This window comes from Wyeomyia smithii, chromosome 2 (assembly GCF_029784165.1).
Source record: "Wyeomyia smithii strain HCP4-BCI-WySm-NY-G18 chromosome 2, ASM2978416v1, whole genome shotgun sequence".
NCBI lineage: Eukaryota > Metazoa > Arthropoda > Insecta > Diptera > Culicidae > Wyeomyia > Wyeomyia smithii.
Genome location: NC_073695.1, coordinates 105,412,547 through 105,436,535, shown reverse-complemented (window position 1 = coordinate 105,436,535; position 23,989 = coordinate 105,412,547). Strand labels below are relative to the sequence as shown.

Sequence of the window (23,989 nt, the reverse complement as noted above, 5' to 3'; positions counted from 1 at the left end):
CCCCACTGTAGGGGCAGCGCAAAGGCTGCGATCAGCATGACCAACGTTGAATAACAAACGGTTAACGTTTATTCACTAAAAATTCATCCAATTCAAAACAGGTTTTTGTCTGAGTACAATAATTTGCACATAAAGACATTAAAAATTTTACCGCATTATCAGACGCGTTTCTCCAGTCATGCCTCGTGAACGTGAAGGTTCCCTATCACAGACATAGATTTCGTACTCCAGCACGTTACAACACGTGGAAATTGTCTTTTTACTTCAACTAGTGCAACATTTCTTGGAAGTGTTTTATTATTCTCGGGTCTGCGAGTGCATTTATTGCACTTATTGAGAAATCCATCGGAAGTGTATTCAGTGCTATGTCTAAATATATAAAAGCCAATTACAAGCGTGATGCTCGGAAACGCGCAAAGGACCAGCATGGGGGAAGTGCATCGAAGAAACCAAGTGCCAGTACGGAGGTCAAGGTAAAAGCAGCCAGAGGTAACACGTGTCCAACCTCTGGTTGGGACGCTGGAGAAGGGCCTTCTACAAGAGGTAGGAGAAATCGAACCATTCATTTATTCCGTATGCTCTCATGTCTAATTTACCTAGGATATAATGAACTGCGCCTAAAAGGTTCCGCACATGATATACCATAAGTCCTCATCTAAATGTCATATCTGCATAACAGAGCACGAAAAGTTCTGATTGCATTTTGAAGTAGAATACTTCTCTCAGGAAGTTCGGCTTCATAGGGATGTGAAATGAAAATCTAAAACTGAAAAAAGTGAGAAATATGTCCAATTTAAAATGCTAATAAATCAGTTAGTTTTCGATGGATTTCCTTCGTTTTTGCAGCAATCGATTAGAATATCTTCTAAGATTCCTTTCCTACCAAATGCATGAAATTGCAATTTTTTTATTCGAACTATTTTACTATTGAAAATTCTTAAGCCTTGTCAAAACACAAAATTCGACCTCTGATTGCTCATTACACGATTGCTTTCCCAAGCACGGTCGGCAGAGTTATGGACCTAATAAATTGGGAATGCATCATTTGGCCTATCGGATATTAAATTGAACAACTGAAATTTGAAGAACACAAATGAATATTTGAAGAGTATTATTAATATATTAATTTTCTCGTTTTGCGCTATAATCCAAAGTTAACTATCTTCATCTACATGCATACTCTGACTATTATTACGTGTTTGCGTCGCTCAGTGTTTGGCTACGGTTATGCAGAACGCAAATAACGGCGCGATGCGATTCGGCAAGACGAAATGTGTTGAAATGTATAGCTCTACTTCGCCTTAAAAAGAGCTGAACGTTTCACCACGGTAAGGCAAATCAAAAACTTCATTTAAAATATCAAACAAAGAGAAATTACAATACTGCCAATGAACGGTCAACGTTTATTTACTAGAAGAAATGACTGACACGCAAGCAGCCGGGTTATCTTTCTTGTAAAAGTATTCTACTTCAACCTTGCGGTCGTGGCTTTGCATACAACCTTCCTGTGATTTTTTTTTCCATTATTTAACCATTTTCGAAAAATTGTTTTCTGTTCGATGAGTAAACTCAATTCAATCACTGAATATATTTATTGATTTGGCATAATCGTTATATATTCGTCGTAGGTGGAAATAACACTGCTGTTTATTCTTTTTCGAAAGTATTTAGCAGAAATGATTGAAAACCCTTTAGAAAATCGAAAACTGCATGTCAATTTCAAACATCTAAAATAAAAACCGTTAATCGAATTTGATACCATGTTTTAAAATAATGACAAATAGTTTCACATCCCGAAATCACCTTCCTCTGTCTGCAGCAAAACATTATAGATATTTTTGGCGGTTTTTGTCGATGCAACTGGATCAGAACACTTAGCCATGTGCGAATAATAACTGTGTGCCTTAAAAATTTAGGACTCAGTTCATTCTGATTTCGTTTCAATGGGTCCGTATCGGGCGAGAGGAGGTGTGTAGAGGACTAAACGCAATCAATGGTAACTTGTAGTCAAGACAGTAGTGTTTGCATTGCTACACACAAAAAAACAACAAACTTTGGTATACCTCAGGTTCAGAGTTTGCTTGTAAAAAAGACAATTTGAGTAACTTTCGATTGTCGTGTGTGTGACTGAAAGACAAGCAGACTTTCGAATACACCGACTCTTTTATCATTTTCTCCTGATAGAATAATATGCTAAAGTGGTCAAGTTAGCTGGTAAAAATATCGCATTCGTTTGTTGGGGAATCCTGTTTTGTGTGAGTATAGACAAGCAAACTATATGGTCGGTGTGCGACCAGACCGAGCCAAGCGCCATTTTCTATAAAATTGAGTTATTAGCATCAGTGGATGTGCAAACTGATAATCTCTGTTCCATTGAAGAATGAAATCATTTGAACAGTTCATAGGTGTGTTATAATAAAAAATCTCTGTAGCACTTTGTGAAAAGAACAAAATTGCGTTCGACCAGAGTGAACCGTAAACACAGACATGGCATCTAAAGAAAGTGATTGTTTGTGATTTAAAAGCAAACTTTGCGATTTATTTTAACCAGCAACTGATTTATCCGCTTCGAACAGCTTGTTAATACGACTGTCATCAGAATTCGATAAATAAACAGCCAGGTTGTTTTCGTAGAGCCGAATTTCGTTTCAATGAGCACATAACTTTTTTTTTCAAGATCTTGTTGAGCCAGACCGAACCAAGTGCATTTTATTTTCATTTGATATTTCTCAAATAACATTAGATTTTTTCTTGTGACAACCGTCAGGACTGGGTTAATATACGGTAAATCAATAAAATTAGACAATACCCGCTTCAAAATATCAGAGTATCTTATATTGATACTATCTTAACATTTAGCACTTGGTGCGCTTTGGCACCAGGAAATAGAGCAACAGAAATGAAGCTTTGCTTGTCTATCAACTGTATAATTTTCGATACAGATTGGACTGAGAGATAAAGCAGCGTTGATATCTATGTATTACGTTTGACTAGTGAGAAAAATTAGCTTGTTTTACAGTCAAGTTTATATGTTGTAGTAGATAGGTTGGACCAGACCGAACTGAAGACCATTTTTTTTAAATTTTTGTTCGACCAGAGTGAACTGAGTGCATAGGTGTCAAAAATAGAAACCAAATATTTTATCAATTTTTGCTATTTTTCGTGTATTTATGATAACAGGACATTCATTAAGCCTTATTCATTACGTGTTAGCATTGAATTAATGATAAGTTCAAACACGACTAATTTATGGGTGGTCAAACTTCAAATGCTAATTACTCAAAACAATGTGTTTGGCGCTTGGCTCGGTCTGGTCGCACGCCGACCATATATACTCCGATTATTAGTAGGTTTCCAATAATAGATTTATTTGCGAGTTCTAACAACAACAACAATATCGCACGCTAGCCTGGGTGGCTAATGCGGTCTCGATCAACTAGATTAGTGGAGAGAATTCGTTATCGATATTGTTTTCGGCACATTTTGCATGTTGTAGGATAAGTACAACGATACACCGTGCCCCAGTGCTGAGTTGAGAAAATTTCCAGCTCGAAAAGATCCTCGACCTGATCGGGAATCGAACCCGATATCACAACCGTGTGGGAGAGCTAGCCGACCGACATCGCTAACCACAGAACCACGGGGACCACATTTGCGAGTTCTCTGTAATGATTTGTTGAACAGGACAAAGGAAGCGACTTCACCAACAGTTCTTAATGCCGACCAATAGTCTTATGGACCGGGATCATCGCTATTTAACATCAATGTCATAATAATAATTATCGTATTTATTCATGTTTTTCGAAACACGCAAAATTAATCAATGGAAACAAAACACCTGCTCAAGGCCATACCATACGTCCAATTCATTTAGTTTAGTTTGCGAATTGGAATGACAAAATTGATAGGGGAACTGCTCCATTATTCATCTCAGCCCATATATTCATCTCATGCAACATGGAAACACAATTGAAAACAGAAAAAAAAAACGCATATTTTCTAACTAAACCAATCTACTAATCCATGGAATGCATGCTTCTTAGTTCACTTTAGATTTCTCATAAAGTAGAATCCTCAAAAACTCACTTTAAAGCTCTAAATTTGAGATTATAGTCGGGCATCTGCACTCGAAAACTCAATTAATTCAATCACCTACCTCAGAAAACAAAATCCGCGCATTGCTCTATATGGCTACAACGAGACTCGTTCAGCAGCCAACCAAAGTTTTTTTCATCACTAGCGTGCCACTTTTTATTTTAATCACTAAACAAAATCACTCACTACACTAAGTATACTTTAATCTTTGAAATGTTCACCTCAAATTTCCAAAAACTAGCTTGAATTAACGGAAATATATGAGATGAATTTCTACAATTCCTAAATTTCAACTGTATGTATTTTCATCTGTTTTCACTGCGTTGAAGAAAATCAAAAGTTGCCAAATCAGTTTCTGTTGATACGAGAAACTCATACTTAAAATGTTAATTTATTCCGACATAACTTACATAACTCGACAGCACTGTAGTGGTTACCTAGGTTACCAATTTTGCACGTGAACAACTACAGCGGATATCTAGGTAACCTACTACGACGGGCTGCGTATTGATATTGAGACCTGAATTAAATTAATATTGAGACCTGAACTAATTTTTTTTGAATGCAAGCCATAGAATAAAATGAGAATATATATAATTCATTTATATAAATTAAAAGCCTATGTATCGTACTAGTCATACAGAGTCATACAGTTCATACAAATGACAAGTTGAGGAATTTTATGAAGGAACAAAAGTCATTTTAGCAACTCATTTTATCTCATATAATGGAACTTTATAGGGAAAGATCTGAATTTTTGGTTCACTAGGTCCATAATTCTGGCCACTGTGTTAGGGAAATAGAGCATGACTAATCAGATCTTTAAAAATTTACGTTCCGAAAGGCTTGACCATTTTCAATGATACAGTGTGTGAACAACAGCGAATGAGAAAATATTAACTCTTCACAGTAGGTATTTTATTTGTCCTCAAACCTTATTGGCTGTTCTCTTGAGCATTGGTATGCTTATCGTTCTTGCCAGTTCTTATGGAAGCTTATGTCGTTTTCGTTTTCGCGGTGTAGCTACCCTTTTTTCGTGCTATACTTTGCAGCTCCAAATAAAACATTTTCAGTGTCATTGCATTGGTATGCGTAATAATGAGATAGCTGTCTATTCGTTTTGTTTTGGTCATTATCGCATTCGTCATTTTGTCTCTTTTCCATTTCATATGTCCATCTCGCAAATGTGCTGAGAAAAAATTTACCTGACACTTTACCACGTGGAACGAAAACCAAAACAAACCAGTTTTGACACATACGTGTGAATGTGTTGGTAACTTTCTACAGTACACTCTGCTTTTTTCGGGTGTCATCAGTGACAGAAAAAGTGTAGGGAGAGACAGAAAAAGGGTAGCACGAAAAATCAAATAAAACATTTTCGGTGTCAAAAGTGTCGTTTGAGTGTAGCTACACCGCGAAAACGAAAACGACATTATAGGACATGAAGTTAAAAATGAATACTGCTTGAAGGCTTTATACTGTTCACTTGTGAGACCTAACGTCTTATTGGTCTTGACACGCTTGTACGACGCAGGATAATCCAGCGAACCGGGTTTGTGGCCAAGTTATTGAATGGCGAATCGACTCACCGAGACCCCTACATCTGCTGAATATTCGTGCTTCGCCACACTCACTTAGATCCGCTGGCTTGATACAACCCAGAGTGCATCGCTCAATGTTTGATTATTATGAACCTGTCACTGCATGTGTTCGAACATTCACTTCAGCTGAAGAGATCTCTGAATTCGGCGAACACAAATTCCTCCGAAAAGTGTCTATGTCGAATATTTTTTAATTGACCATAATTGACCATCATGATGAGATTTATGTTTTATATTCTTTTTTCATATCCTTCTTTATATCCTCTGGTTAACCCAATGTAATATTTGTTGAATTCAATGTTAGTTCATAATGTTCGTAGTTATATAATTGACAAATTGTAGAAAATTTAATGTATATTCTCAACAAAAGATGATGGGGTTTTCATGCCTCCTTGAAGATGGCCTCAAACAGACTTTTCCCATTTACCAACTTTCATGGAGACCAATATGGAAGAATATGAAAGACCACGAAAGTCCTCGGGGGGTATAAAAAGTGAGCAAAACATTACCACGTGGTTTAGGAACGGCCCCATTGCTATCTACAATTTATTTTTATTAGGAATCAATTAATAAATGTTGTTATTTAATGCTGCAAGAACGAAGGGAGTTCTTGAAAACTAACCGACTTATTAGCATTCGGAATTGCGATGCGGTTGGTGCGGTCCGCACCAGGCCCACCACTCAAAGGGGCCCAAAATCTTGCGAACACTGAGCCGGTCAACATGCTCATCTGAACTCAACCTCATGTATTTGTGCTCGCCACGGATCCACACCGACAGAGTAAACGTGATACCGATGTTCATTTTTAACATGATTTGTGATTCGACTGACGCCGAAGTTGAATGTTTTCCGATCACTGAAAATATTCGATGCAACGTGGAAAGACGTAACAAAAGAGCGTTTTTTTGTGATGCTGTAAAAACTGTCTAGGGTATTTGTTTAATTATTCATCTCATTAGGCCGACGTTCACGAAAAATGCATGGAGTAAACACCAGATTTACACAAAGTCATTGAACAAATAAACAAAATATTACATGCATTATTACATGCTCGCATAGAATCGCCCATCAATGGAAATTTGGTAAACTTAGCTAGTTTTATCCTGAATTTTGTAAAGCAAACCATTTTTTAAAACACTCCCATACTCATCTCAAAACCTAAACCACTGCTCAATTATTCATCTCACGACGCCCCCATATTCATCACACAGTTAATCACTTTGTTAATGAACGTAGCCGCATACCGCTGTAGTAGGTTACGTAGGTATCCGCTGTAGTTGTTTACGCGCAAATTGTTAGTCTATAGGTATCCACTGCAGTGCTGTCGATTTATGTCAATTATGTCGGAATTATCAAATTTAAAGCTTGTTTTTGGAAATTTAAGGTGACATTTTGAAGATTAATGTATTCTTAGTGATTTTGTTTAGTGATTAATACAAAATGTAGTCCGCAAGTGATGAAAAAAACTTTGGTTGGCTAGATTTCGTTTTCTTGGTTAGATGATCGAAATAAATGAGTTTTTTAAAGTAGATGCCCGACTATAATAACAAATTCAGAGATTTTAGGTAGGTTTTGGAGGATTCTACTTCATGAGATATCTAAAATGAACTAATAAGAATCCGTTTCATGGATTAGTTGATTGGTTTAGTTAGAAAATATGCGTTTTTCTAGTTTTCAATTGAGTTTTCGTTTTATAATTATGGGCTGAGATGAATAATGGAACAGTTCCCCTATCTGTGTTGCTGTGTTTCTAACATGAAACAGAGCGAGGGAAATAATCCGCGTTCGCGCGCGACTATTTAATTTTTGCTTTTGCCAATTAAAAAGCACGAAAAGTGAGTATTCAAATTAACCTTATTTTCGATTTTGCGGAAAACGGAATAAATAAGTATAAAAACCTAAATTTTTTGTTTGTCTCAATTCCTTTCATGAAAGAAAAAACTGCCCAGTCATTTTTTGGGGGCCCACATTTTTGTTACCGCACCAGGCATACCAAACCATAGCTACGCCACTGCGTGGCTCCACGTCAAAAGTAAAGCAAAGCCTTGGTATTACATTTCGTATCGGAATTCGACCTTCTGTTTACTATACACAGACTTCGCAGCCAACCGTCAAGTGTACAGGACAATTGCGGGGCTAGCGCTACGATCCTACTGACACTAACAGTCTCTCCCGAGTCAAGACTCGAACCTACGACGACTGGCTTGTTAGGCCAGCATCGTACCTCGAGACCAGCTGGGGAGGCTTCGTCAAAAGATAAAGCCTTTTTTTACGTAATCGGTATCTTTTAAAAAGAATAATACCGTCTGCCGGAAATATTATGTATTGAACCTGTCTTGATTCAGAAAATAATGTTTTTCCAAACTGTACACTTCCGAGCTATTCTGGGGTGACTATGTGTCAAGCTATAATGAACGGTGCAGCGTGTGGAGTTCACATTCACGACAGAATTATATCAGTTAACACCAAAACACTTGCATTGTTTACATAGGGTATGTTTCCTAGCTTTGGTATTATTTGAAATAATGACTAAAAGCTTGAGAACTGAGAGCTAACTAGAAGTTGTTAGTTATTGTGATGGAAAATTACAATAACTCATTGAATGTAACATAAACTTGTACACCTATTCTATATAAACTGATGACTTTTAAAGCGAGGAAGTAAGGTTGTAGGTACGTGAGCAGCGGCTTTGAGATCCCCAATGGAATATACATTGGTCAACGATAAATAAGGTTTAAAAATATAAGTCTTCTGAGGCTTTATGTCTTAACGTTTTCCTTTTCTTAGGAACCTGAATATGCCACTATGTGTATAGAGGCTGTCTATAAACCACGTTCTCATTACTGGTTATTCCAGGCAGGGCTCCTGATTCCTGCATTGAATCTTCATTCGCTTCGTGAACCGTTCGCTGTGGACTAATGTCAATGTAACACGAACGCATACTTCATCGGGCGCGTACATGTGTTCGGATGAACTGAAACGATCGATTCGTGTTATTCCCTTTTCCTGCTGTTTCTCATTATTTGCCGATTGGATACGGTTCAACATCACATCGATGCAACTCAGTAAATATTTGTATCGGTTCACCGTGGCATTGATAGATTCATCATGGCAAATAAAATCGGGACGAAGACAAAATAGCATTCGCATCGAATCGTTCACTGAAGTTTACCAGAATTTCTGAGCTTGTTCGTACATTTGCTGGTGCTATGAGACAATAGGCCGTATGAGTTAGGCCGAAAATATACTGGCGCGTCTTGCACTGCGGAGACGGTTCGCCTTGCCGTGGGTTAGCTGTACATTAACCTGCGGCAGGGCTTTACTTAGGGCTGTACATTAGCCTACGGCGCTAGTATGTTCACGGCCTTAAAGCGTTGGCTTTATTCGCCGCTGCAAATACTACGAGACAAGCAGGACAAACTTTTTTGTTCATACGGCCGGGATCAAAAAAGCTTTTATTTTTGTATCTATGTCGTGAAGATTCAATAAAACAGCGAGCATAGTTTCTTAAGAAAACAATTAATGTTGGAAATCATACAAAATTTAGTTGAATTTATTATGATTGACGACGGGGAACATATTGTTCATATTTTTCTCGGTTTTTGAAGATGCATGGCAGCGCCGTGTTAGTTGTGTTGTAAATTAATACAACTAATCATTTGCTTAATTTGCGAGGTCTGTCTCATTTATCTAGAATTTTCAAAAATATTCCAATCCAAATAACCAAATTTTTGAAATAACCGAACAGTTAGTGTGCTTACTAATAATTCTTGTACTCGGTAAATATGGTTACATAAATATTTAAAAATTATTTTTTAATCGATGTTTGCAATATACGGTAAATAATTAAATTGTAGCTTTAACCCTCTAGTGCCCAAATTAATTGTCAGACGGACTTCGAAAAAATCACTCTGAAACTTTATAAACATTTTTAAGTATTGATTGAAGCTTTTTAGAGGTTCAACTGAAGACCGTCTAAAGGCGGCACTGGGTACTAGAGGGTTAATTTATTTATCTTGGAGATGAAAAAACGAATTTGCAACCAACAGATTTTATTTAAAAGGTATAGCGCTCTCTCCAAAGTGTTCTCATTGCTCGGAGGTGGTTTTTCTTAGTTTTATTTTCGGGGTGAAAATGCGATACAGCGAAATAATCTTTTGCATACGCTTAAAGATAGGTTTGGGCATAGGAAAATAAATGTTGATTGAGAAAAACGCAAAATGGCATATTTTAACAATCTTGTGTGCTGGATTGGCGTGCATAAATCAACTGAGGTTGCTTCATAGGCGTTTTTTTAACGCGGGTTTTTTACGCGAATTCCGGAATTTACGCGGTTTTTTTTACGCGACACGTATCCCTCGCGTAAAAAGCGACTTTAGTGTAAAAAAAATTACTTAAGTTATTTATACAAATTTACATTTGTTGCAAACCCGATCAGAAAGAAAAAAACAAAAATGTAACAGAAGTTGTTAGTTTGTTACGGGAAAACCCTTCCAGGCTGTGTTTTCAATTTGGTCTAGTTGGGTGTTAAAATAACAGAAATTATAACAGAAATGATTCTACTAGTATCAAACACATATTAAAATTTGTTACTAACATATTAGCTTTCTAACAAAATAAGATAGTATATAATACAATATAATAACAAGCATTGTTAGAAACAACAGGTTTTGATAAAAACGAAAAGTTAGTTAAGCAGGTATTAGACGAAGCAAATATTTGCTATTTTTGGTACGATTTTTATTTGCACAAAATTAAATCTGTATTGAAAAATAGCAAATATTTGCTTCGTCTAATACCTGCTTAAGACTTGTTTCAGAACTACTTCATTACACGTTTTGTTATTATATATATTCAAATTCAATTTTGTAATCAAAATTATATGGAAAAATACAAAATTGTATCAAAGTATGTTATTTGTATCTCACGTTGATAGAATTTTGTAATGTTTTAGTTGTGCTCTTCTGACCGGGAAGACAATTAATTTTACCACAGTTGAGAAAAAATATTTCAACGTTCAATACTTCTATTGCTACATAGTAGCAATAGCATAGTAGACAGACAGATTTTCACAATGATTATGAATTGCATGATTACGAAATTGTGAATATGTCCGCCATTTTGTATGTTTCTTTTGTCGATATTTTTATCATATTTTTATTGTCGAGTTACGTTTAAATAAATACAAATGATTGTTCCTTTGTGTCGCTTGAAAACATCTCAAAAAAAAAAAATCAAAAGAAGAAACCCTTTCTCAAAAGTAAAAATCTTTTCTATTTATTTAAACGGAACAATTTGATACCCTCTACCTGTATCTTCTTGGAGACTGTTTCCGCGTCCTGACCTAACAAGAGCCAACTAGATAAGCTACGGATCAAAGCAAATGACTAAGGCCGTGAACATACTACTTATTCAATCAGAAGCAACCCGCCGGACATAGTCATATATATATATATATATATATATATATATATATATATATATATATATATATATATATATATATATATATATATATATATATATATATATATATATATATATATATATATATATATATATATATATATATATATATATATATATATATATATATATATATATATATATATATATATATATATATATATATATATATATATATATGATTTGCAGGGCTTGCATTTTTACGTAAGCGCCAAATTTTCAAATTTCATTTTTTCACATATTACTATAATATAGAAAATCACCTTCAAGATGCTTGTTGCCGTTTCCAAAAATTTATATAAATAACTGAGAAATATCAAAAATAAGAAGTGACGTTAGCGCCACTTTACATAGAAGTGACGTTGAGGTTCGAATACGATAGTGTATCATGCTTGTGGAGTGCATAATTTTATTAATATCCTTGCTGCTGACTACCGACCAGTACGCATGGCAAACTAGACTATTCAGGCGTACCAACGTCACTTTTAGTGCAAAACTTTGAAATGGTTTTGCTGTTTTGCAAGAGAAGTGACGTTGGCATTAAAACTCAATGCGTTTACATGAATAAACGTGTTAAAGCAATGGGGTATGTTTTTCATCATATTTACTCAGATTCTATCAGATCAGTTTGCGTAATAAAGCGCTTCTGTTAATTTGCAAACGATTTAGATCTGTAGCGATTTTGTGCTTTTAGCGCTTACGTCAAAATCCTAGCCCACGGCAGTATAAGCTTCTTCCTCGGCAATTTTCATTTTTCGTTTGGATTCGCCCCGAAGCATCATTGCGATTGGTAATACCATTCACGGTGAATATTCATCGGCATTGATCTGAGTCACAAAGGCTTCTGAAACGATGTATTCCCATCCGATCGCTCAATATCGCTTCGGATGACTTGAGTAAATCGTAGCCAATACGAATCAAACACGAAAGTAATCATATTACGTTTTAATAACTATTCATCGCCCACAAGCCACTCATAACAGTTCAGTTCACTATAGGCGTTGTTTCCATTGCTGAGTGAATACACTGTTGCCACGTGTTGTTGTGCTTCGGTAGTAATGAATGAATACGAATGCAACGAAGTGATATTCAGCAGCCCTGATTCCAGGTATCGAATAGCGGATCTATAGTCATACATTTTTTGCCTTTCTCCTAGAAAGGTATAGCAATCACTGGAAAACCAAAGGTATAAAAGTGCTCCAAGGGTCGAATCTCGTATATGAATCGATTTAGTTTGACGAGCTGAGCATTTTCTGTATGTGTGTGTGTGCGTATATGTGTGTGTATGTGTGTGTGTGTAACGCTCTCCCAATCTCACTCGATTTTCTCAGAGATGGCTGGACCGATCTTCATGAAATTAATTGCAAATGAGAGTTCTAGTTGCCCCATAAGACCCTATTGAATTTCATTGCAATTGGATTTTTAGTTTAGAGGTTATGTTTAAAAATGTGAAAATCACGAAACATCATTATCTCAAAAACTACTCAACCGATTTTAACAAAATTGGTTTTAAATGAACAGGCTACTTAAAAAACCCTTAACTTTTGAGTTTCATGAAGATTGAACGTGTGGTTCAGAAGTTATTCGAAGAAACGTGTTCTGGAGAGTGTTTAATCTCACTCATGTTTCTCAGAGATGGCTGAACCGATTTCCACAAAATCAGTGTCATTTGAAAGGTCTAATTACCCCATAAGACCCTATTGATTTATTTTGCAATTGGACTATTACTTTGCCTGTTATGTTTAAAAATGTGAAATCCAGCTTTGAAAAGAAACATATTCCGAAGACTACTTAAACTCACTCACTTTTCTCAGAGATGGCTGAACCGATTTCCTCGAAATTAGTGTCAAATGAAAGGTCTAGCTGCCTCATAACACCCTATTGAATTTCAATGTAATCAGTCTGTCACTTTGTCTGTAATGTATCAAAATATGAAAATCACGAAACATCATTATCTCAGAAAGTACACAACCGATTTGAACAATATTGGTATCAAATGAACGGGCTAGTTAAAGGTTAATTGATGAATTTTATAGTGATTAATCACGTGGTTCAAAAATTGTGAAAAGAAACATGTTCCGGTGACTTTTCAAATTCACTCGTTTTCCCAAAAATGGCTGGACTAAATTTTTCAATCTTAGTGTCAAATGAAAAGTTTGGCTTTCCTATAGGTTCCCATTTTATTTGACTATAATCGTATTTTTATTCCAACCGTTATGTATTATATTATAAAAACAACGAAAGTCTATTATCTCAAAGATCACAAGACTTATTTGAACATATCTAGTGTCATTTGAACGGGTTGTCTCTCAAACTCACAAGTAAGAAATTCCATAGCGATTTGATATGTGGTTCAAAAGTTATGAAAAAAAACGAAATTCAAAGACTATTTAAAATTGTAACTGCTTTGATCAAAACATATGGCCTCAACAAAATTCAAATTTGGTATTGTGCTATTCGTACGTTCCCGGTATTGCTCGTGATTGAAGTGTACGAAATTCAAAGTCTTTTTTTTTCGCTATTTCTTCAGCACGAATATTTTACTCCTAATTAATAATTTTTTTTAACTTTTTGCCTTTCTCCTAGAAAGGTATAGCAATCACTTGCAAAACCGAAGATATAAAAGTGCTCCAAAGGGCCGAATGGCATATATCACTCGACTCAGCTCGACGAGCTGAGCATTTTCTGTAGGTGTGTGTGTGTATTTGTGTGTGTGTATGTGTGTGTATGTGTGTGTATGTGTGTGTGTGTGTATGTGCAGATTTTTATTTTCACTCACTTTTCCCAGAGATGGCTGGACCGATTTTAATGAAATTATATACAAATGAAAGTTCTAGTTGCCCCATAAGACCCTATTAAATTTCATTGCAATTGGATTTTTATTTTAGAGGTTATGTTTAAAAATGTAAAAGTCACGAAACATCAATATCTCAGAAACCACACAACCGATTTCAATAAAATTTGCTATCTTAAAAACCCGTAACTTTTGAATTTTATATAGATTGAATATGTGATTCAAAAGTTATGAAAAGAAACGTCCTCTGAAGACTGTTTAATTTCACTCATGTTTCTCAGAGATGGCTGGACCAATTTCCACAAAATCAGTGTTATATGAAAGGTCTAGTTACCCCATAAGACCCTTTTGATTTTTTTGCAATCGAACTATTACTTTGCCTGTTATGTTTAGAAATGTGAAATCTAGCTATGAAAAGAAACATATTCCGAAGAATACATAAACTCACTCACTTTTCTCAGAGATGGCTGAACCGATTTTCACGAAATTAGTGTCAAATGAAAGGTCTAGCTGACTCATAACACCCTATTGAATTTTACTGTAATCGAACTGTAACTTCGTCTGTAATGTACCGAATTGTGAAAATCACGAAACTTCATTATCCCAGAAAGTACACAACCGATTTGATCAATGGTATTATCAGATGAACGGGCTAGTTAAGGGTTAACTGATGAATTAAGATTGAACACGTGGTTTCAAAATTTGGCTGCCCTATACGTTCCCATTTCATTTGATTATAATCGAACTAAGCAACCGTTATGTATGAAATTGTTAATAAAACAACGAAATTCTATTATCTCAAAGATTACACGACTTATTTGAACATAAATAGTGTCATACGAACGAGTCATCTCTCAAGCTTACAAATAACAAACTTCATAACAATTTGATATAAGTTTGAATGAGAAAGGCTGGGTCTGACCGCTAGGTGGATTAATTTAGGTTTTTAAAATTCCTCTAGCCAACACCCTCCAGCCCTTTAATAGTCCACGTTGTTTATGGTCGTCCCTATACTTTTTATTTTTTAATGTTATTCGTGTGAATTACTTATAGATAAACTACTGTTCATTTTTCAAATATTAAACTCAACATTTTGTTTTTGGCAAAGTTCGTGTATTTTAAGCAAAATTATAGTATATTATAACGTAAACATATTTGTGGTAGTTGTTAACGAAACATTCAAACATGTATACGTTACAAGCTAAGGAACAAAAAAGAATAATGTTTTTGGCACAATCTCACCCCGGCAGACGGTGACGGTACTCTGTTAAATCATGACTTTTATTCCTTGTTCAGGCGTTCAGTGTGAGCGTTACGTTAAATTTATAACTTCTTTAATGCTAATTCAACAGCAATAGAATCAACTTAGTTCACAGATGTAAGAAAATAAAATAAATACAGTCGAATCGATTTATATCGACATCTCAAGGGACCGTCGTAATAGAGGAATGTCGCAATAAAACGAAGAATTTTTATGCATGTAAAACGGAAGGGACCATTGACAATGTAGCAATAGAGAGATTTGTCATTATAAAAAAGTCGTTATAGAGAGATTTATCTGTAGTATATATTTCGGGTTTATTCATGAGAATATTGTATGTTCAAAATAAAACTTTTTAACGGATACTCAAAATAAAACCAAATATTGCCGAAAGTATATGCATCGCTTAGTCAGTTACCAAATTTTGCGAAACGCTAAAGCCATGAGTATTCTTGACACTAGCATCTCTCGAACAAGCTCAAACCAAATCCCGTTGCCCACAATCACTACTAAAATGTTAATTAGAACATTAGGATGTTAATTAGATTGCTGTTCACTTTTTTTTTCATTTTTGTTGTCTAGTGAATTAGATTGCTGTTCACTTTTTTTTTCATTTTGTTGAAATAGCTAGATTTAGAGTTAAGGCTGTTAGTAGAACCAAATAATGTTTTGATAATGCAAAAAGTTGGTAACATTCTAACATATAAGTATATCAGTATTAAATTTGAGGATTGTTAGATTCGATATTAGGATAATAATCGCTGATGAAGATGATTCCGTTATGACGAAGAACTCAAAACCACTTCGTGATACCAGTTGCCGCTATAAAAAAGTTCCTTGAATCCCTTGAATGGTTCTTCATTTCTCAACAGGTTATGTCAGCGTATCGCAGTGGCTGGTTATATGTTTTACTCGGAACGCCATGAAGCACATTTCTTCCGATTGATTAAACACATAGTTGTTTTCTCTGTCGAAGTAAAATTTTGATATATTTATAATGAAAATCTAAAATTAAATTTATTGGTTTACAAAACGATCTTCTTTTGTTTCTTGATGAATATAACCTCAAATTACTAATCTCAGCGACGCCGAATTACAGAATCATTTTATCGGTCTTTTTAGTGAGGTAAATAAACCAATCATGGTCATTAATCTTTGTGGTAATTTCCTACATACATGATTAAATTCACCAACGATTCAGTAAATTGCAAGCACTAAAAATTTGATGCTTTAACATTAGGGGTCCTACTTAAATGACGCAGCATTCATGGGAGGAGGGGCATAGGTGCCAACTACATAAAATTACTGGGAGGGCAAGACAATTTTAAAAATATGGGATTTTTCATATTCTATAGAACCAGTGTAGACTATAAATTTACCAAGTAGTGTGAGGGTTATAAAGTTTAAAAATAACAATTAAACTATCAGGAATACGAAAAAATGGTGGCACCAACTTCATAGAATTGTTAGCGGGGAGGTCAATATGATATCGCACAATGCTTTGCAGCGAGACGTGTCGGGCTAGGGAAATCATGAAAAAAAAGTGTTATTTAGGTATGTAAGCTGTATACCGAAAATCTAGACCAGATGCAAACGTCAGACAACTGAAGGAAAAATGAGCCCATCTGTTCGACTGTTCGAAGTTCGTTATATATGGTATACCAATATTTTTAACCAGAAAATAAGTTTTACCTCAATGCGATTGATTTTTTTTTGTTTTAAATTTTCACATGAATACGCAAGGAATATTACGGAACCGTTTTGAAATAGTTTCGAACCGGCATTTCATCCTTAAAATTATCACAATAGCCAAAAAGCAAAATATAACTTAGTGAAACATAATAAAGTGAAAAAAAATCAGAATGACTGATCAGGTTTCACACGCGATGAAAGCAGTTGACAGATTTATACGATTTCCATTAACACGGACTACAAATCAAATCCAGTTTGAGAACGAAAAAAGCACTCACCACGTTGTTTAATAATTGAGATCTAACCAAAATCGTACGGAACAATCTCGCTGCTGGTTTGAGTTCGTGTCAGTGTGCTTCTATTTCTCTGTGCCACTTCTGCTTACCACCGAATCGCACATTATCAAAGTTCAATTATTCCACACTGACAAGTCTTGAACTATCAAACTGCAACTACAGCAGATGCACAACGCAACACGCACTAGTGGACCACCGAAATTGGGTTGACCGCCGGGTGTACCTTCAGCTGTAACAATTTCACATTCAATTTTCACAACCGGGGAGGGCACAAAACGGAATGCCAACAAAAACACTGCACAACACTCGCTTCCGCGAAGACGGCTATCTTCGCTGGATGGCTAACAACCGTCAGCAACTCGCAAATTTCTTCATCAACATCGCTTCTCGCCGCTCTTCTTTAAATTACCCAACCGATTATTATCATTTCCTACGGTTATCTCTCACTCCCTTTGTTTTGGTATTCTGGTTTCGTTGTCAGAAAACATTGATACGAAGTTTATCACGTTGCATTGTACAACACAAAAAAAGAAATAGTTAATGGATCTTAGGACCAACTACCATATTCGCGGTTTGCCAACATCGCAGAGTAGATGCTACAACAGAAGCACCACCAGAACGCGCTGGCCACTAAAATGCAGATCCCAAGCAGAGCGAACTTGCGGACATACGCACACATCAAGCTGCACATAGTAACTGACACTGAGGCGGGAAAAAATGCAGTCTCGAACCTCGCCACGAAACCACTCACTGATGGCTGCGGCGACGGACGGTGGACTTACTCGTTGAAGTTCCAACTCTGTGGCAGGTCTTCAAGTTCTGGTCTCAGGCCGTATTCGGGTCGGTACCCGTCGTCGACGTTGGTGGCTCTCTCCACAATCTGCTTGTTCTCTGACTCAGCAACGCATCAACCGGCTCACAACCTAACTATAGTGAACATACACACAAGGAGTAAATGTTGTGGATCGATTCGGACTATTTTGTGCTCTCTGTTTGTCTGGCTGCTTCGCAGAGTCGAAGGCAGAGTGGAGGTTCCGAAAGCCATACTTGTGCCGCCTGAACGTAACCCCATCAGCAGCCATCCGAGTGTTCCGAGAGCAAACGGACAAAGGGGAGGATGTTTGGATACAGGATGGAAGACCCCTGTAGCTATAAGGAAAACGTTGCGGTGACCTCCTGTCTCCACCATTTGCACTTTTTCATGAGCGATGAAGCGGCGCCGCGTGAATGGAACTTGCGAGTTGAGTTTGGTGCCGCTGCTACTGCTGCTGCTGCTGCTGCTAAAAGAAAAGACGAAGCAACATGCGAGAGCATAAGCAGAGCCTGAGTATGACTGAATAAGCGCGCAATTCAACATATGCAGTTACAGGGAAGTGTTGTTGAATTCGACTAGTTTCAGAAAATATATATTTTATCAAAGGTAATAGAAACTGTAGAATGAAATTATTTCATTTTTTTAATCTATTTTAGTGCTTTTTCTAAACAGATCTTTTAGGTCAACAGCTGAAAAAAAAAATTTTGTCCCGATTCTTAAACTGAAATAAATCAAACTTTCTGTCCATCTCCTAATGATAAAAATATTTTAGCGTCAAGACAATTTGTTTGATTATAGACCGTTCCGATAATTATAAATACACTTACGATCAACCGTCTCTTCAAATAACGTGCAGTATTCAACCAAACGTTGGCTGCGTCCTGTTGTTTACATCCAAAAGAAACAGAAGCTGTCATTTTTTCTAACATTTAGTGCGAAATTTTGAAAATGCGTGGCCTTTCTCCCGAGCAAAGAAAGCGAATTTTGCAGAAATGGGGCACCGTGAGTGGTCTTCCTATAAGAAAATCAGCCAGAGAAGAAGGTATAAGTGTCGGAGCAGTTCAAACCGCATTGCGGAAGTATTGTGAAGAGTGCACATTAACTGATGCCTCAAGACGTGGTAGAAAACCCGGGCCTGTTGATCCCACAATGGACAAAAAGGTTAAGGAATATTACAAGCGGCATCCTTCAGTATCAGTACGAGATGTGGCGAGAAAGCTTGGAACCTTGGCGAGTAACGTTATGCGTGCACAGGGAAGAATGGGTCTGCAGCCCATCAGAAGCAGAAGCAGCCAAAACGAAATCCAAAACAAGCTAAATCTGTGAAACCGAGAGCTCGGAAGCTTTATGACAAACTTCTGACCAAAAAATGGGGTGTGTTATCATGGATGACGAAACCTACATAAAACTGGACTATAAGACTCTGCCAGGACCGCAATTTTATACATCACCTGGACCAGTGAAAGCCATTTACACCGAAAAATTCGGCAAGAAGGTAATGGTTTGGCAGGCCATTTGTGAATGTGGAAAAATATCTTGTCCATTCATTACGAATGACACAATGAATGGTAAAATTAACGTGAAAGAGTGTTTGCAGAAAAGGTTGTTACCCATGGTTAAGCAGCATAACAATCCTCCAATCTTTTGGCCCGATCTTGCTTCCTGCCATTACTCTAAGGATGCACTAGGGTGGTATAAAACAAATAATGTCACATGTGTCCCAAAGGAGATGAATCCTCCAAACTGCCCTGAAATTCGCCCTATTGAAACTTTTTGGGCTTTGACCAAGGCAAAGCTGAGGAAATATGTCAAACCAGCGGACAATGTTGAAAAATTTTAAAAAGATTGGCTTAAAGTGGTAAAAATGGTCGGAGAACACACTGTGCAAAAGCTTATGAGTAGTGTAAGGAGAAAAGTTAGAGAACTCGCGTATCCCACGAAAAATAATCCCAACTTGAATTGAAACTGAAAAGAAAACACTTATTATCTATATTTCAGAATAAAATGACCCGAAAAATCCCGTATTTTTTGTTTTATTCAAGAAAGAAGATGTATTTATAATTTTCGGAACAGTCTATAGCATAGTTTCTTGGACAAAGTTGTAGATTATAATATTCACGGTAAACAATTATTTCAAAAAATATTTCTCTGGAAAATTTAGCCATTTTTAGTTCGTGTTTGAACAACCATTAATGTTTAGCTAACGTTGTTTGAAAAATCAGAAGAATCTGAGGTTTTTAGGTATTTATCTTAATATATTTTTTTATGTTTTTTCCTTCCTTTTTGAAAGACAAAAATACTATCTACAACTTTGCCAAAAAAATCTCATGAATCGAAGAAATCTTTCTGGATTTATTTTTTTTTAAATTTTATCTTTCTTTATTTTATCAAACTTGTTGATATTTAATTTTTTATTTTATTTTAATTTTTTTTCTTGTTGTCTCAATAAAAAAAATACTGCAGTATGCGGCAAAAAATATGCGATAATTTTGGGTTAATTTGTGTATCTAATGACCTGTTTTGTTGGACAGTGTATTTGTTTAAGTGCAAAAACGGTTTATTGCAAATAAGTTAAAAAGGTACGCCAAAAAAGTGAATACAATTGTACTGTTTGCCCAAAAGACACCGAAAGAGATGGCCGACGCCATTGCATGTCATTTGGTCACAGTTTACGCATCAAAAATCTATACAAGATGGCCCTAAGCAGCGAAAGTCGGGAAGTGGACGTCCTCAGTTTGCATGTACACAAACCGGGATCAAGTCGGTCCGTGCAAACATTACTTTACGACAAACTTGGAACTGCAGCTGGAATCGTGGAATAGCTAGATTCCTCCCTACGTAAGATCGCTTTTAAGTTGACCAATTCCATTTGACAAACGTCAAAACTATAAAGCGAAACAAAAATAGCGACGATGGCGAACGTCACAAGTAGCACATTTACCCAGAGAACAAAAATTTATTTGAGCGTAAGTTTTATTTTACAGATCCTGAAATCGATTGCGTCGATACAGTGACAGGGATCATCTTGTTATTAAATTAAAAAATCTAAAATAAAAAAAAATTAAAAATTAAAATAAAAAGAAGTCTCTTGGATCTAGTGAGATATTATTATCCATCTGACCGACATTCTGTATTTGAGATACATCATAAGCATATCAACAAAGATGAACATAACAACAGAAAATAAAGTGATTTGCTGTTGATTTCATCGTTCTTTGCATTAAAATATTTCGAAAGATTTTCATTCAACTCTGAAATATTAGGCAAGTAGTGCGAATTCAACAGCGAATCACTTCGAATTCATCTGACATAAATAGTCTTAATGAAAATGTACTTGTCAATTTTACTAAAAACTACGACGAACTCTGCTAAATAGTGTGATGGTGTGCCGAAATCAAAAAGATCTTCCACTTTGGAGAACGATCGAATGGTTGTTAAATCCGAAATTAGTACGGTGAAAGCTAGGTTGTAGCAATCCAGTAGAACGAAGAAGACGCTGCGAGGCCCGGAAATACAATTTAGAAAGAATTTTTAGTGAGTCATTATCGGACTTTAGAACTTTTACTATGAACACCGCTTGTTGAACTTTTCCGCGACGTTGCGATGTATCAATCCAAATCAAACGATAACGGTCAGGATATGGAGGCAAGTTGAAAGGGTCACACCACGGAAGATTTCTTGACGCAATCCGCATAAATCTTTTCTGCACTCGCTCAAGCCGCAAATTGTTGGAAGTTTCGAGACTAGTTGTAAAAGGTCATCACTTTACACTTACTAATGCTAACCGTCAGCCAGTTTTTTCGGCACCAGTTAACAAACTCATCCAAAAGCGCTTATAGTCGCCGGCAGATGTCGATTGAGCGTATTATCAAGTACAGCCTAAGATCATCTGCGTATACTAGTTTACAGCCAACATTCAGTAGTAAGGAAACGTCATTGAAAAACAGCGTAAACAGCAAAGGTCCTAAGTTGCTACCTCGTGGAACGCCAGAGGAGTTTGAAAATTGTGACGAATAGCAGAAATTATTGTATACTCGTAGAAATCTATCACATAAGTATAAGCTGAGCCAACCGACAAACCTGCTCCAATGCTCCAACCCAAATTTTTTTTTTTAATAATATTCTATGGTCAATCTGATCGAACGCTGTCTTCAAATCTGTATAGATTACATCGATTATAGCTTTTTGTTCCATATGCAATATACGAGTCGAAGTGAAGTCAAGCAACTTTGCACTTACTGAACGACCAAGCATAAAGCCGTGTTGGTCACTAGAAATATAACTCTTTCTGCGTAAGAGCATAGTGACAGTTCCGGTGTACCCCCAGGTAGCATCCTGATCTCGCTACTTTTTTCGCTGATCATCAATTACGTAACTAAAGTTTTACCTCCTGGCACAAGCTCATCTAGACTCTTGAAGATTGCCGTAGGCTTCAATCGCTGATTGACTTGTTTAGTGACTGGTTCCATCGTTTTTACCTACTCTATTCCTAAGTTTATTGTTAATAGTTTCTAGCGCCTTCTTTGCTCAACAAACGCATTGCTGTTACATGCTCACAACGCAGCGATATTGTCACCGATTCGGGTGTTTCATTGGATACTCAATTATCATTCAGGCAACATTTGGTCATCTCCAATGATAATCGTCAATATGGTTTAATATGTAGAACTGGCAATGAGTTTGTTGATTGCACTAGGCGACAAAACCGAAAAAAATGCCCCAAAATTCAAAAACGTTGCCCTGATTATAGCCCCGATCCCCGGCCTCGATCATCTGCCACCTTATGAAAGACTTTGTTTGTTGGTTGGAATCTCACCCCTCGAACAGTACCGCAGGGAAATAATTGCCAAAACGACACCCAAAATTTTGACATGGCGGATTGTCCAGGATATCAGGACTTCACTGTAGCTGTATTACCCTCGTCGTCCTCGAAGAGACCAACGTTAATTCCAATTTAGAATTTTTTGCAGTCGAACAAATATACAGTGTAAATTTTTACAAGGCAGCATGAGTTCCTGCAATTCATTCTCAGTTTCAGTTCAGTTTCCAGTTCTCATACACCATAGTTTTCATACACTAAAGTCTTCTGAGATACAATGCTTTGAATAAACCCCATGCCAAAATGCATACACCGTTTTAGGAAATCACTGCTCAGTCTAAATAAATTCTTCCGTGGTTACTAAGTCTCAGGTTACTAAGTCTAATACATGTTAAAAGTTCCATTCAAATGATAAAAAAAATGAATCCGACCCTGTATGCAGTGGCGTAGCGTGACCGGGTGACCGGGAAAACTTGAATGTCACCCTCACCAGGTTGCAGTGAAATCATCTTGTTTTCAAAAACTGTGAGAGTTAGCATGTTCGTTTTTAATTGCACTGAATCTACCTATTTTTGGTTGAGATTTATATAAATTGTATATATTATTATTAAATTTATATAATTCTCGAGGGTTTCAGGTTTGGATTACATATGCATAAGCTTCTATTATCCACAGTCACAGTTGAACTTTCCGCCGCTCTCTCTATCTTGCACTTGAAAGGTAAAAGATACAATGTTTTGAACCCTTACGTCGCTTTTTCTGAACACTTGCGATAATTGGTTATCATTTGCTTTGAAAAATTATACTTGCATACTATTATATAACGCTAGTTTTGTTGCACTAAAGGTTGCAAATAATCCAGCCATTTCGAAAGTTCTCTATAAGAGTTACAGAATAAAACCAAGAGTTATTATTTTTTGCATAATTGCAATATTGCGTTCACAAGCCTTTTTTCGAGGTTTTATTTATTGAAACTACTAATTGATGAAAAATGAATTTCAAAAATTACGTTTCTATTTTTTGTTGCTACGTATAATGATTACACAATAAGCAATAATATTTTGCATGAGGTGAAGGAATACTGTTAGGGCGAACATATTTCTCTCATAATAAATAATTTTGTTGTCACATGGCAAAACCACAAAAATGTC

The 23,989-nt window shown here is 36.3% G+C and overlaps 1 protein-coding gene across 3 annotated transcripts in view; it reads right to left on the bottom strand.

Moving 5' to 3' along the window:
* LOC129722997 (uncharacterized) overlaps window positions 1-18,155 on the bottom strand; it is a 95,259-nt gene extending 77,104 nt beyond the window's left edge. For all 3 annotated transcript variants that reach the window (XM_055676905.1, XM_055676908.1, XM_055676906.1), the window contains exon 1: window positions 17,188-18,155. The gene's annotated coding sequence lies outside the window, so the exon portion shown is untranslated. The remainder of the gene's footprint in view (window positions 1-17,187) is intronic.
* Between the last annotated feature and the right edge of the window lie 5,834 nt (window positions 18,156-23,989).